The following is a 15,254-nucleotide window of genomic DNA, read 5'->3' as shown; positions in this document are numbered from 1 at the left end:
TGGCGGCCATGGCGGCTGGAGGCGATGGTGGCGGAAATGGGACCCTGCGGCGCCCGAGAGCCCGGTGAGTGACCTGGTGTGGCAGACCCCCCCCTCTGGCTGCGAGGTTGCGGACGGACACCTGGTGGGCGCCTGGCTGCTGCCCCTCGGGGGTGAAGAGGACTGCTGTGGAGGCGACCCTGGAGGGCGTGCTGTGGCCCTGAAAACTGCGCCGGACGGCCGGGATCAGAGTGAGGAGCTTGGGGAGTTGGCCGCTTGCCTGCTGCTGGGTGCGCTGGGGTGGCCGTTGTGGACTAGGCGGAGCGCGGCCTGGCGGACTTTGGTTGTCGGTTGCCCACGGCTCGCGACGCACTTCCCCCGCCGGTGGCGCTACCCTGCGCCCTGACACCCCTGGCGTTGGCCCAACTCATGGCAGTGGGACTGGGCCCCTTTGATATCAGCATCTGGAGGTGCCTGGAGCCCCGGCCGGCCTCGTGCACCACTGGACCATCTGAATGCCATTGGCGCAGCAACTGGCCATGGGGCGGCTTCGGAATGAGCACGCCGAGACCAGGCTGAGGGCGGAAGGTCTTGACGCGGCGCCGGGGTGCTCTGCTGGGACTGTGGCGCCGCCTGTGTCGACCCTGGAAGCCAAAATGGACGCCATGCTGGCAGCTGTCGACCGACTGGGCAATACGCTGGAACAAACTCGAACCTCCCTGGAGTCCCGGATTGACAAAGTCATGGTTGACTTCACCTTGCTCCACGCCGACCATCGCAAGCTGGTGGACACCGTTGCCAGTCACAGTCAGGCGCTACAGGACGTGCAGCCGATAGTGCGCAACCATTCTACCACTTTGCAGGACCTGATAGACCGCGTTAACACTCTCGAGGACCGTGCGGAGGATGCGGAGGGCTGCTCTCGGTACCAGAACATACGAGTTGTGGGCCTGGTGGAAGGTGAGGAAGGGCGACGACCGGAGCAGTTCGTTGAAGGCTGGTTACGGGACATCCTGCCCCCAGGAGTGCTCTCTCCGCAGTTCGTGGTGGAGCGGGCGCACAGAGTACTGATGCGGAGACCTGTCCCTGGGGCCCGGCCGCGTCCTTTCCTGTTTCGCCTCCTCAACTACCGGGACTGGGACGTGATCCTCCGGGAAACAAGGAAAATGGGTGCCCTGACGATAGGGGGTGGCACAGTGATGCTGTTCCCGGACTACAATGCGACCGTTCAGAAGCGGAGGAGCAACTATCTGGAGGTGAAACGCCGGCTCCGTGAACTGCAAATCCAATATTCGCTGCTGTTCCCCTCGCGCCTCAGGGTGGTCACGAAAGATGGGACACGCTTTTTCGACGCCCCGTCTGATGTCTGGGACTGGCTGGAGGAAACGGGCCAACATGGTGGCCCCCGGCCCGCGGACCCGGGGCCCGTGGGGCGTAGGGAGAAACGACTGGGACGACGGAGGCAGAGGGACCGACGTGGTGGGGCGGGGCCGAGTCCCCCGGCGGCCCCGAGTCTGGAGAGGATGTGCGTGGAGCGGCTGGAGGCCCTTGAAGCGGTGGCCACTCTGGGATCCGTGAGCAGCCAGGGGGACGTAGCGGCTCGCACACACAGTGACACTGAGACTGACCTGTCCTCCTCCCCGTCCATCATGATTCCGGAAGACCAGGTGTTGCCGGAGTTGACCCCCCAGACGGCCGACCTTCTGGGGTGAACTCTTGTCTGATTGCACTGTGTTCAATGCAGGTACCCCGAGGTGGTGGGCGGACTGCTGCGGACTACTCTTGGGGGAGGGGGGCTTCCTGCCTCTATTGCCTCCGGGATTGTGGTTCTGTGGCTCTTTATGCTTCCATGGCTTGGCAGGTTGGGGTGCCGCGGGGGTCACGGGGGCTAGAGGGGCAGTGCGGGTTCCCTTACACGTGAGACGGGGTTGGGAGTCCACGCATGTCTTGGTCGCAGGGAAGCGGGGTGATGGCGATTCCCACACACACTCCTCTGGGGAGCGGTTGAGCGATTGGCAGCCCTATAGGTACACGAGGCTCTGACAGGGGTAACATGGGGCTCTTACATGCCGGGACCAGCGGTATTGCCCTTTAGCCCCTCACTAACACATATTTGACCTGGTAGTTCACAGGCGATTGAGTCTTACATGTTTGGACGAACGCCCGTTCTGGGGTTCGCCCTTGCGGTTGTGGAGTTCCTTTTGTTAATCTTACCTTTACTTTTGTCTCTTTGCATTCTGCAGTGTTCTGCAGTTTTCTTGCACACCATGTTCTTGCAGCAGGCGGTCTGGGTAACAGTACTCTTGGTCTCCCCTCCTCCTCCCCCCGGCTGGCCCGCTTCGGCCTGTGGGCCTGGCGTTGTCCGCACTCCGCACTGATGGCTGACACTGCAATAGTCACATGGAACATTAGAGGCATGCACTCACCGGCCCGCCGATACTCTGTTTTTGCCTACCTGCAGAGGCACAGGATAGGGGTGGCCCTTCTCCAAGAGACACACATGACACGGCCAGAGTTGGACAAGCTGCGCGCTCGGTGGAGGGGGCAGCTTTTTGGGACCACATATTCTGCGCATGCTCGGGGTACGTTGGTTTGGGTACGGGCGGGCACACCATTCACATGCTCCGAAGTAGTGCTTGATCCTACTGGCCGATACAAGTTGGTGCGGGGGAGGCTCAACGGGCACTCTGTGCTCCTGGGATCCATCTATGCTGTCGTTCCTTGACCAACTCTAGGTGACCTTGACCCCGTATGTGGGTCTTCCCTGGTTAATGGGTGGGGACTTTAACGCAGTGTTGGACACGAGCCTTGACACGAGCCTTGACAGATCCTACCGCCACTCCGTAGCACACAGGCAGTCTCGAACGCGAGGAACCTTACTGATTGGCTGTCGCGATGGGCCCTGCATGACGTCTGGCGTACCTTACATCCCACTGACCGGCTCTATTCATACTACTCGGCGGTGCATGACCTTCACGTCCGCCTTGACAGGGTGGTGAGCTCTCCGTCGCTGGACCCTTTGATAATCCAGGCGGACTACCCGGGCCGGACCCACTCTGACCACAATCCTCTTAGGCTGCGTCTCTGCTGGGATCTGGGGAGACCCCCCATTCCCACATGGCGTTTGCAACCGGCCGCTATTGAGGACGCGGAGTTTCGGGCTTCGCTCGGCACAGCGGTCGAACAGTTCTTTGACCTCAATGAGGGTACGGCATGGAGAACGTTGACAGAGTGGGACGCGCACAAATCTACCATGCGGGGACACTGCCTGGGGGCGACGGGGAATATCCGTAAGCAGCTTACGTTACTGCTCACCGCTTTGGAAACTCGGCTAATGGCATGCGAACGCCATGGCGAGGGAGGAGGTCGTGACTCGACCAGGCTGGCCCAGCTCCGGGCACGCCATGCTGAGCTGCTGGAGAGATTGCGTTGCCATAACTACGATGCCCATTCGGCACGGGTCCACACCACGTCTGATAGGGCGGGCGGTTGCTGGCCTGGTTGATCAGGCAGGAATCGGGCTATGCGCCAATAGCCTCCATCCGTGGACCGGACGGAACACTGGTGCACACGCAGCAGGAGATCCATCAGATACTCACGGCGCACTACAAAGCCCTGTACACTTTAGTGGGGCGTCGGCAGGCACAGGATCTCGATCTGTTCCTGGGGGCCGCCGGCCTCCCCACGATTCCGGATGCCCACCAGGAAACGTTAGAAGGTCCCCTCACTCGGGAGGAGATAGGGGAAGCGGTGGCCTCACTGGCTTCTGGCAAGGCGCCTGGGCCGGATGGTCTCCCGGCAGAATACTCCAAGGCATATCGGGAATCTCTGGTGCCCAGACTGCACGTGTTATATCTGACGGCCCTTGAGGAAGCTACCCTGCCCGCCTCCATGAGGGAGGCCTACCTGATCTCTTTACCCAAGCCAGGGTGTGATCCTACTAATCTAGGGTCCTATCGCCCCCTCGCCCTCCTCAACACCGATTAGAAAATCCTGGCCAAGGTCCTGGCGGAGCGGCTGGCCCCCACTGTACCTGTACTGGTGCACAGGGACCAGAATGGGTTCGTGCCGAAGCGCAGCACCTCGCTTAATCTCCGCCGGTTCTTCCGTGTTGCCGCGCATGGCGCACAGCATTGGCCGCGAGCGGGCTGTTTAGTGTTAGACCTTGAAAAATCCTTCGATTGCCTTGAGTGGGGGTATCTGGTGGCAGCATTATCGCACTATGGACTAGGCCTCGGGTTCCTACAAATGGCGGCGCTCCTCTACAAGAATCCTGTGGTCCGGGTGAGAACTGGCCCATACATCTCTGAGGCCATCCCGGTTGGCCGAGGTACCAGGCAGGGATGCCCTCTCTCGCCCCTCCTTTTTGCGCTTGCCATAGAGCCCTTAGCGGCCACCCTGCGGAGGGTGTTGACGGACGGCATTCCCATGGGCGATACCACCCACCAGGTCTCCTTATACGCGGATGACCTTCTGATCTTCGTACGGGACGTGGCGAACATTTCAGGGGACCTTTAGCGGGTTCTCACGGAATTTGCAGCGCTATCCGGGTTGAGGGTGAATGCGGCCAAATCGTGCCATTACCCGTTCTGTGCTGATGCTCTGGATCCCCGGTTAAATCTAGGGGGTGTGCCTGTCAGGTGGCAGCCGGACACCTTCCGTTACCTGGGCATCCAGGTGTAGAGGCGGCCAGCTGACCTGGTGGAGGGCAACTTAGGCAGGGCGGTAATGGCGATCAGGGCCCAGATGCGTTTCTGGGGCACCCTCCCTCTCCCGGTCACAGGCCGCATTGCACTGGTCAAAATGGTGGCCCTGCCCAGACTCCTCTACTACTTTGCTAACCTGCCGATCTATGTCCCGGCGTCCTTCTTCGCCACCCTGGAGCGCTCCCTCCGGGATTTTGTATGGGGCAACGCACGCCACAGAGTGGCGCTCTCTAAGTTATACCTCCCCACGGGTCAGGGGGGACTCGCGATGCCGTGCTTTGCGCACTATTACCTAGCAGCGCAGCTGCAATGGGTGGCCAGGTGGTTGGCCGACAGGGAGAGGGATGACACGGCGTCCACGGAGCCGCCGCTCCCCCTGGCGGATATTATTGCGTCGTTCCATCCGATGGCCAGAATGGTCAAGCCGGGTCCCCTTCTTGTGGCAGTGGCCTACAAGTGCTATCGGCGTACCCTCTACTTGACCCGGTCGCATACCCCGTATGCTCCCGCCATGCCAATTGAGGGTTCGCCTAGTGGTCGGGGGATACTGCGCTCGACGGAGCTTGCGGAATGGCACGCGGTGGACATCTGCACACTAGGGACCTCTACCGCGATGGTGCGCTTATCCCGTTCGCTCAACTAGCGGAGGAGACAGGGTTACCAGTCGGTCAGTTCCTCCGTCACCGCTCGCTAATCGCGACACTGACGAACCGGTGGGGTGCTCTTCAGGAGGAGCCGGCACAGCACCTCATGATGCAGTACCTCCATGTCATGGGACGGGGCAGTCACATGATTCGTTGGTTCGCGGCCTCCCTGTGCACACAGGTGGTGACGGACCTGTCTCCTTTGCGTGGTAAATGGGAGGCGGATCTGGATCGCCCCATGGCCGACAAGGAATGGAGGGATGCGCTACGGGGACCCACGCGGGTTCCCAGGATCTTCCGGTTTTGCCAAATTCAGTATTTCATACTGCACAGAGCATATCTCACTCCCGACTCTATCAACCGCTATTTCCATCGCACGGACGCGGACTGCCCACGCTGCAAGGCTCTGGATGCTGGACTGGTGCACATGTTATGGAGTTGTCCAGCGCTAGACTCGTATTGGCGGACGGTGCATGGAGCGTTAAGTACCTGTGCCGGCCCGCTGTCGCGGCGGGAATGGCCGGCCTGTTTGTTACACTTGTTTCGTAGAACTCCCCCCACGAAGGTTGCCTGTCGCTTCCTCGACCTGGGTCTGATCGTGGCGAAGCGGTTAATCACTAAGCGCTGGAAGGCGGCTGAGCCCCCCTGAGCGCAAGCATGGCGGAGTTCCCTGCCGGTGTGGGCGGGGGCGGAGGGTACGGCCCTTTTGCGGGAAGAAACGTTGGGCCTTAGACGCACACCAATAGCGAATCAGTGGGACGTACACTTACAGGCCCTGATGCAGCTGGATGGGGATGCCCTGGGACTCTGTGGGGCAAGTACTGCGGAGGCACTCCCTGAGGAGGAGGGGAACAGAGGTGAGACTGGGGGACCTAATTTGGGGACTGGTGGGGAGGTCCTCGTCGAGTCGGGCAGGTGTGCGGACATTGACAATTGCCTTTAATGGAACTGCATGTAACGAGAGGTGGGGACCGGGTGGGGAGGGGTGGACTGGGGGAGGTACCTTGGGGGTCATGTGGTTGAAGACCGAACCTGCTGCTGCTGTTATGCTGGGCTTCTGTTGTTTTGCCTTTTTCTTTTCGCTGTTCTATGGATCTGTTTAAATGTGGGCGGTGGTCCTGTGACCTATCAGTTTATCTTGCTTCGCCCATGGGGGTGGCGTTTGATCCTGTGGTTCGCCGTATTCACAATTGGCGGCGACTCCTCTGAGTAACTGACTCATTGCCTGTGAGATGTTCCATTTATGACTTATGCTAGGTCTATATTAACGAAATGCCAATAAACAGATTTCATAATAATAGAAAGCCGTGGTTCACAAATAGCAAGTCTGTCTAGTCTTGGTTCCATCCTATGATTCTGTCTTCCTCCACCCCACACTTCCTCTCTCTTTCTCACTCTTGCGTGTTCTTGTCATCTTTGCATTTTCCTCTTGTCACTGTTTTCCTGTCTTTCTCCTTTTCCTTCTTTCTACCTGTTCTGCATTTCTCTCTCTTCTTGGTTAAAGTCTGTAGATGAAAAAATAGTCACTGTGCCCAAAACGAGTGGTGGTACTCAACACCTGCCAAAATTAAGCACTTATTTCAGCCCCTTCTTTATTCACCATGTACACAGAGCTGCTGGGAGACCTGTTGGCTGTGACTGGCATCTCAAGCCACCAGCATGCGTGCTGCTTTTAATAATCTTTACTGGTGCTGTCGCTGGAGGATATATAAGATCTCAGAGAGTCAAACACCAGTGGATATGAATTCATAATTCTACTGCTATTAAAACGGAATTGCTTCTCGATTCTTCAAACAAACAAAAAGGTAGAGTAGGGACAACACCCACTGCAAGGGGAAGCACTCTTCTTGGAAACACAAGGGGGGTTTGTAGTGTCTCTCTGCAGCTATGAGACACCTCAAAAGAAAGAACTGCGTCAAGGGAGAGAAGAGAGGGGCCGATGAGATACTAATTATTTTGATCGCTTCATGGACATCATCAGTAGAAAAACTACAGTGCTCTTTTTGGCTTTTACTTTTTATATCTACAGTATCCACATGAAGAGCTGTAGGATCTGTACAGGGAGTGAGTCACACAGAGCACCAACATGGAAATGCTGCCCTGGTGTCCAAGCGGCTGACGCACAGGTGTCAGCAACATTTACACTCGAGTCAGGAGGAGCTGCGAACTTCTGCGTCTGCACTTTTCTTGTTCTGCATCTCAAAACACATTCACTCTACTACGCATATATTCATGTGTTCATCCGTGTTTTTTCATTTGATGTTTTCTTTAATCCCAAACTTGCCACTTTCCGACCACACCAACAACCACTGGGAACAGCGAGCTCGGATCTCACATGAAAATATATATGTTTCTTCATAGGGTAGGTTAGAAGAGAAGGTTGCATTATTTGCCTGAGAGCTGGAGTTACAATCATGAAGATTAAGCGGGGGCCGGGGGCGGTCCGTGCCCCACCTTGGAAGTCTTCTGCCAATCATATTTAGGGATTTGCAGCAGTATGCGCCCTTCCTGCCGTGCACCCGTCTGCCATTGGCTGCTCGCTTCCTGCTCTGCACGGAGGTAATAAACCACGCCGCAGTTACAGGCGGAGAAATGTTTGAAGAATGAAGCAGGGTGGTGAATAAAATGAACTGGGGCTCTGCGGGGCACCGCCCCATACACGTTTATAAAATAGGAGTGAAATAGGAAAGGGAAGCAGATCCTTTATTGCAAAATAGACACCACTGTAGAATAAACAGCACTGTAAAATAAAAATTGGTGATTTTCCTGTGGTGCAATGTCCTAGAAACTTTCAAGCAACTAGGCGGGCTGTTTTCACAAAAAATGCTCCTGTTGACATGAAATGGCCGCCGGCCACGATTCTGTCTTTTTTCTCTGTAAACACAAAACAAGCAATGGCAAATCCATAAGGCTGGGCCTTGAAATCCTGGTGCAATGGTTATTTAAAAAAATATATGAACATCATATGACACAAAAATATAAAGAAAAACATGCTGCCACCTAAATATGGTCATCACATGTGTGCAATATTACATAGGCTTTTTTTAAAAAAAACTGATATTCTAGTTTTATCAGTGATGTTTTTCAGAAATAGCAAGCCTTTCTGTTGTGCTATGCATTTTATTATTATTATTTGTGAAGGTGATAAGAACAAAGACCAATGCAAGTACTCAAATCACACAATGCTACAATGTTTCTTGTACACTTTATACCAGCAACTTTAACAAGCATTGGCATAGCCAATAGGTCTCGCCTTTAGGACCTTATAAGTATTTAGTTATGCAGCACAATATCCTTGGTGCAACAACATCAACTGTTGCATGGCTAAACACTTATACGGTCTCAAAGGCGAGACCTATTGGCTATGCCATCCCCATTAATCACAGCTACCAATCTACAATGCTATACATTTCAACACAAGTCTATTGTAGGTGTGGTAAACTCCTCTCTTTTTTTATACCTGTGTTTTGACAGTGCAACTGTCAAACAGCCTTTTTGCTACAATATACCATTGGCTTTCTTAAACCAGCCTCTTTCAGCTATTGGCTTCAGACTTACTCAATCATGTCTTGGCTCATCAATGGAATATATCTCTCACCTATTTCCAGTGGGTCTTTGAGTGTATGCTTCCACCTCTTCCCGAGTGCTTATATTGGTCTGCATGAGGGACTGCTTTGCAACTATAGCATTTTCAGTATGCTGCTGGCTCCCTCCAGTGCGTCCATACTAATGTGCTAAAACTTCATGCGTTATCATATGACTCTCAGACTTATTGCCTTTGCTAATGTTTGTTAAAATTAAGTGTGTAGCCCTGCATCCAGCAATGATGGCACTGACCAGAAAGTGGCTTGGGGAAGGGAAGAAAAAGGTGGAAGGTCTGCAGCGGAGTCCAGTACCTGAGATTGTACCTGGTCTGGAAGTGTTAGGGATAAAAGCATGCACAGTAGTCAGAAGTCAACGTTTGCAAGGTACATGCATGACTGGCTCCTCCAGTCCATCTTTACTTTTCATTCTGGGATATGCAGGCCAGGTTTAATAAGGGCAAACACATGACTACAAGTCCCAGAATGCAAAGGAAAAACTTGCACAGGTCGAGGTTACGCTCGCTTGGACATGGGAAGCTTGAGAGCTCTGACCAGTGAACAAAGGCAGGCTCTGAGACAAGAACGGCAGCGATTGGTGGAGAGCTCCTGGTTTATCTGTTGAATGGTTTCAAGGCACACGATATTCATCAAGATAAGAAAAAGTGTGTATCCACATGCACCAAACATAATACGGCCTACAACAACTATATTTGGCTAGCTAGCAGAGTAGGTTATCCGGTGGTTATTCCGATTAATCGTATGCACTCAAGAAAAAAAAATGAATGCAATATTTGCAGCTCAGATCATCATCAGCGCAGCCCTTACAGCTAATGCTATGCCACACTAACTCACCCAAGCAATGCAGCTCGCCCCTTCCCAGAAGAATAGCACCCCAACACCAGACCAGAGATACGGGACGCCGAGATCGAATGCCAACCCCTCTTCCCTCGAGCATTTCCATAATAAAAAAAAAATAACAGGCTTGCACTTGCATTTTTTGATGAAATGAGGAGCATGCCCGTCCCTGGCGTGGTGTGCTTCGATAGCCATGGTGAGCTCTGCAGCAGCGCAGGCACGTGTAGGGGAGCCAGCTCTCTCCACAACAGCATCTCCGCATCCTGGACAGGTCCATCCAAGTTCCACCCCCAGTGTCTGGGCTGGGCCTGTTCACCCGGCCGGAGGTGTGGACGCTGCTCTTCCTCGAGGCACACGGAAGCGTAGTGCCGTCTCCTGAGGTGAGCCGGGGCACGCGGAAGTAAACACGGCGCTCGTTCACACAAGGAAAGTGTCTGGGTTCACGCGAGTGGCGGCTCCAAGGTGGGTACAGACTTGCAAGCGGTCCTAAAAAGAGGTTTTAAGAACCATCCTATGCTTGCAGCAACCAGTCGTGACCCGTCACCCTCTTCAGACAGATTTACCGGCATAAGAATGGCGAGGGGAGCGCATGCGCGCTGCTAACGCCAGGTGAGACCTAAAAAGGAGACAGAAAATAAATTACCATCTAACTAGACACACAATGTACCAGCGAAATACTGGTTGTTAAAAATAAAAAAATAGAAACATATAACCAGGTATGTGACTGAAGGAAAAATATCTATTTGGAGGCAGATTTGAACAACGTGCACATTCTTTGTGCTGTCACTCAAAGTGAAGGGAGCCAATGGGTAAGGTGGGCTGACCCTTTGTCCCATACTGCAGGCTGTAGGGGATGGAAGTAAAATGTGAATGACAATATGACAGGCCAACAGATGAAGCTGCTGACCAAACACCCTTCTAAGCATGTACATGATGTATAAATTATTAAGAAAAACAAAAGACTTATGAGACAGCTAAAACTGTCTGAAAGGCCAGGCCTAAAAATGGATGTGTCTGATTTTCTGGGTGTTTTGTTTCTATTTCTAACTTCAATGGTTTACTTGGTTGTGATGAACAGGGAAAAGAGTGGTGAAATGCTGACCCTAAAGAGAGCGTGCCTTCCAAGACTATATTGTAGTATAAAAAACTACAAGGGGTACCAATGACGCTAATCAGGAACCATGGGCAATCAACTGAAATAAAAAAACAAGGTTCACAATGGACTAATTTTTTTTAGAGTGAATAACAATTTTGGTGGATGTAGGAATCATCCACTGTTTGTGCCGTTTATCACATCTAGAAAATAAGCAAGCATGGCCAAAATAATGTAATCGATTGTATGAACCGTGTTTCCATATTCCAAGACTAGAAAGCCAACTGTTTTTCTTGCAGATGGTACGTCCGGTAAAGGTTTCCTCCTACGAAGGCAGTTGACACTCACTGTCAAACCGGGCAGATCCCTCAACTCAAAATGAGGAGGAGAACCATGCATGGGGTGAAGCGGGAATCTGCCAGTGGACGTGAATGTCCCATATCCACCGCACCCTCAAAGAGGCCCTACGTCACCCATCCAGGGTGTCCGCTGTAGTTGAGGTGTTATTATCTCTGTTCATTCTGGATCTGGAAGACAATGTGTTTTTGACCCCAAGCCATTGGAATCTGGTGAACTGCTATTACTCTATGGACTCTTCTCTTGTGTATGGATGACAAAACACAACACCCACCCATGACATCCCCAACAACATTCTTTCTAGTGTGCTTCCAAAAGAAAGAGTAAGGTAGGGATATAAATGCCACCAAACAAGGGTAAAAGGGCCACAAATTAGGTTTTTTTCTCTCTGTACGGGGAGCAATCAATGGACCAAATAGTATTTTCCTGGAGTTCTGAAATCCTTTTGCTGCGCCTACAGGTGATATTTACTAGACATGCCCCCCTTTGGCACAAACACCATGTGTGCACCGGTCTTAAACAAGGGTGGTGGTTTGCATAAGATGACAACTTTCAACACAACAAATAAACCATAACTCAAGAACTCACGGTACAATGTTTTTGTGTGTGTATCTCAGGAACCACATATTAAGCAGTGACTTTAAACAGGAGAAAAATCTTTCATATGTATGCTGATGCTGAGGGGATTGTTACAAGATTTACACCTGGGAGCATCCAATTTCACTGTTAATTGGAAGTCGGTAACCAATGGTCTGTGCATGGGGGAGACAGAATGCATGGGTTTCCATTACTGAGACGAGCAGACAATGATTCATTTGCAAAGCAGTGAGTGCAGGTGCCCAAAGCTCTGCTCAGAAGTCCACAGCCTGTCTCACTAAATGTCAGTGCTTCGAAAACCAAGGTTGCATGGTTTCAAATCCACCTCAGAGCTCTTTAATCTACTCTTGCAGGTTCCCGCTTTCTCCGTTTCTGATGGTTTTTCCGTATTTCTCTTTCTTCTCCTTTTCATTTTGTGCGTTTTTCCCTGTCTTGCACTTAGTAAAAGTCAAATATAAAAAAATAATTGCTGATCCCCAAAAATGCATGCGGGTGGGCAGTGTCGGACTGAGACAGAAAATAGGCTTGAGCACTAAACTAAAAGTGGCTCCCATTAGTGAATTAGATGGCTAATAAAGTGGCCCATGTTGGCAAATTGGGGCAGTTTTGAACTTGGAAAGACACACTGTGTAATTGTTTTGCGAGGTATGGAAGACTGCTTGGATTTGAGCTTGCTGCACGCAATGATTGTTTTAATATCAGGGAAATCAACCCTAGAAAATTCAATAGTATGCTCATCAACCTCATTAGGGGATCTGGCCACTATTGCGTCGCCCAGCGAACTCTAGTTACCAGTGGAACAGGACGGTCTAGGGGCCACTTCCTTTTAACAATATTACCGGCTGCTCAACTCAATGGCTAGCCCGCTGGCTTGCTAGCGCTCTCTGGAGGTTGCTGGATCAAATTGGAGAGCATTGCAACCTGGTGATATCCTTCAACTTCTACCCCATACCAAATTGAGCCATACACCCCTCAGATCAGTAGCGCTGATCGGGCGCTTTGTCAATAGACTATTTAAACTCATACACACCTTGCACCCATATGCTCCTGAAATTCACTTCTGGGGATTGCCCAGTGCAATCGCCTTTTGACACTCACAGACTTCTGGCACTGGTATGACAAAAACATCTTTACCCTGTGTGACTTATTCCTAAATAGGCAGTTTCTTACTTTCGATCAGCTCACTTGAGAGCATGGTATCCCTTTGGGGCAATTTTTACTGTACACACCATTCAAACGGGTCCGCAATATGCTGTGGGGGATTAACTGAGACGAACCACAAGCACATGTTGTGATACCAGAAACAATTAGTGATGGAGGATGGTTGACACTTAGTTACCTTCCTCTACAAAAGCCCTGAGGGAACACACACTCACCACACTTATGCCACTTCGTGAATCCTGGGAAACGGACATCAGGCGGGAGCTACAGGGAGCTACAGGACCCGGAGTGGCTATTAGCTTTAGAATATCCTCACCTAGGACCCGATTCACAAAGGTAAACTTAGATGTTTGGTCTAAATATAGACCAAACATCTACATTTACGGCTTTGGGAAATCACAAAGGGCATTTACAAGTGCTACCCTTATGTCTGCACTCAGGCCGGATCTCCGATCTTGCCCTTTGTGAATACCCAAAGTCATAAACTTAGACATCTGGCTGAGCTTAGACCAAACGTCTAACTTTACCTTTGTGAATTGAGCCCCTAATTTCCAGAAACACCCGTTTCAAAACATTCAATTTTCTATTTTCCACAGGGCCTATCTCACACCAGCTAGGCTGAACTGAATGTACCCAGATGCACATCTCTCTTGCTCCCACTGCCGCTCGGATGCTGCATCACACTCTGTGGAACGGCCACTCACTATGTGGGTTCTGGCAAGCAGTACAGTCTACTTTAACTGACATTACTCACTGCAACGTGCAGGACTCCTGGAAATCCATTGCCCTTGGAATCTACAGGCGCACTCAACAGAACACGGTGGCGACTCACTTTGCGGATCAAGCGCTTCTCCTTGCCAAGAGAGCAGTTAGTCTGCAATGGCACACACAACTCCCCCCTCTTGCTGCATCCTGGTGCTGCGCAATAGCCTGCTGGGCAGAAGCCTAAAGCTTGGTGATTTGCAGAGAAGAGATGTAGGGCCCCCGCAAGCACCACATTTTACCGACTCCAAGCCCTCCCTTAGAAACAAAAGTGCCCTAGACCCAAAACGATTACATGCTTCTATACCATGAAGGAACCCCAATACATCATTTTGATCTCAATGACTAGAATTACCCCAATATGCACCTATCACAATGTGCACCATACCACTGTAGATGCTCTGACCCCAGCACAGTCGCCCCTGACCCAACTAGCCATTTTTTTTAACCCTTGCCACATTCCCCTACTTATGTTGCTCACACGCCACCACTACTGTTTATTTTCTATTAGTCCCACAGTTGGCTAGGTGGCTAGACGATGTTACCACGTGTTACCATTTTTCTTAATGTCTGCCTAACTGCAACTATGCTGCTTTTGTTACCAACTATTCTCTGTATGCTATTTACTCACTGTATCGTAGGATGCTCATAAAACCTTTTTTTAAATCAGGGAACTAAACATTAAAAACAGGCCCAGCAGCCCATAAAACAGGCCCACACAGAGACAGAGGAGCGTCCTACACATCGACCTGTCAGACCAGCCCAGCAGGCACTGCCTGATAGCCCTATAGGCCAGTCCAGCTGCGGCCTGTCCTTAAGTGTGGAGGGACCACACAACCCCACGTTTTGGACACAAAGAGTGTCCATCAGACTGGGCAAAGGCCAGCCAGACAGACACCCTTTATTTTTTAGATAATAATGGGAGGGATACACTGAAACCGGTCCCAGGATGCTTGTTTGCGGTCCAGGGATGATCTGGCCTGACAGTTCGGGCTGGACTGTTCCCACGAGGAGCAGGGTCAAGACTGATTTGCATATGGCTGGGTCCGAATAAGGGTGACATAGTGAGCAAAAGAATGATGGATTCAACCCAGATCTCTTGACTGGGGGTGAGTGGTTGAAAGGTTTCAGCACTCTGTCCATCAACTTGTTGTGTTTGCTACTCTTTATTTTCAGTTCAGGCAGGCAGGCACTAGACATGTGCTAAATGCTCAGACTCCTGGCTCCCTGAGCTAAACCTTGCTGCACTGAGGATGTCACAGCTCCTGTGGGCGTGACTTCCTCAGTTCAGCAAAGGTCCTCGAGGCCCTCCCCGTCGTGACGAGGGAGAGTGTCAGTAATAGCCTCATGCCTGGGCACTTCAGTTTTAATCCCTGAAGTGTCCAGGGCAGAGTGTCAATCACTGACACCTCGTGATAGATGTGAGGTCATCAGTCTTTCTGCCCCATCCTACTCTGTAACGACGTAGGGATTGCTTCCTCCCCTCACTTGCTGACCCTAGGGAGGCAGCAGTCCA

Source organism: Triturus cristatus, chromosome 1_2 (genome assembly GCF_964204655.1).
Source record: "Triturus cristatus chromosome 1_2, aTriCri1.1, whole genome shotgun sequence".
NCBI classification, from domain to species: Eukaryota; Metazoa; Chordata; class Amphibia; order Caudata; family Salamandridae; genus Triturus; species Triturus cristatus.
Note: the sequence above shows the minus strand (reverse complement) of the source record.